Raw genomic sequence first — 371 nt, 5'->3', positions numbered from 1 at the left:
CGGGGACGTATACCAACAAACGCTCGCTACACCCAGAGTTTCAGACCCTCCGCACCCACCCCGTCGCCGGATCGACTTTGGCTCCTGGGCCTGGACGCTCTCGGGGTCGCTTGCCTCAGCCCCGCGCCAGGTGCCGGGTGGCTTCAGGCACTTGACTGCACCCGCATCGGCGAACTGGACAGCCTGGTCCGTACAGCCTGGGAGCCTGATTCCTTTGACTCGGATTGGTTCAAACCCTTTCCCAGCTTTGCCGTCGCACCTCCCACCTTGGCCTTAGCCCTTTGCTCACAAAGTTGCTGCCACTCTGCCTTTACATCCTAAAAAAAACCCACCTAGTTTGTCCCAGAGCCTCTGCACTTGATTTTCCTGGG

The 371-nt window shown here is 59.6% G+C and overlaps 1 protein-coding gene across 1 annotated transcript in view; it reads right to left on the bottom strand.

Moving 5' to 3' along the window:
• The window catches only part of Rmnd5a (required for meiotic nuclear division 5 homolog A), a 49404-nt gene extending 49262 nt beyond the window's left edge, over nt 1-142 (bottom strand). Inside the window, exon 1 of the mRNA XM_033765286.1 lies at nt 60-142. The gene's annotated coding sequence lies outside the window, so the exon portion shown is untranslated. The remainder of the gene's footprint in view (nt 1-59) is intronic.
• Nucleotides 143-371: the final 229 nt, after the last annotated feature.

The sequence above is a fragment of the Fukomys damarensis genome, unplaced genomic scaffold (genome assembly GCF_012274545.1).
Source record: "Fukomys damarensis isolate Sample0158 unplaced genomic scaffold, DMR_v1.0_HiC HiC_scaffold_2, whole genome shotgun sequence".
NCBI classification, from domain to species: domain Eukaryota; kingdom Metazoa; phylum Chordata; class Mammalia; order Rodentia; family Bathyergidae; genus Fukomys; species Fukomys damarensis.
The sequence above is the reverse complement of the archived record's forward strand: the minus strand, read 5'-3'. Positions and strand labels throughout refer to the sequence as shown.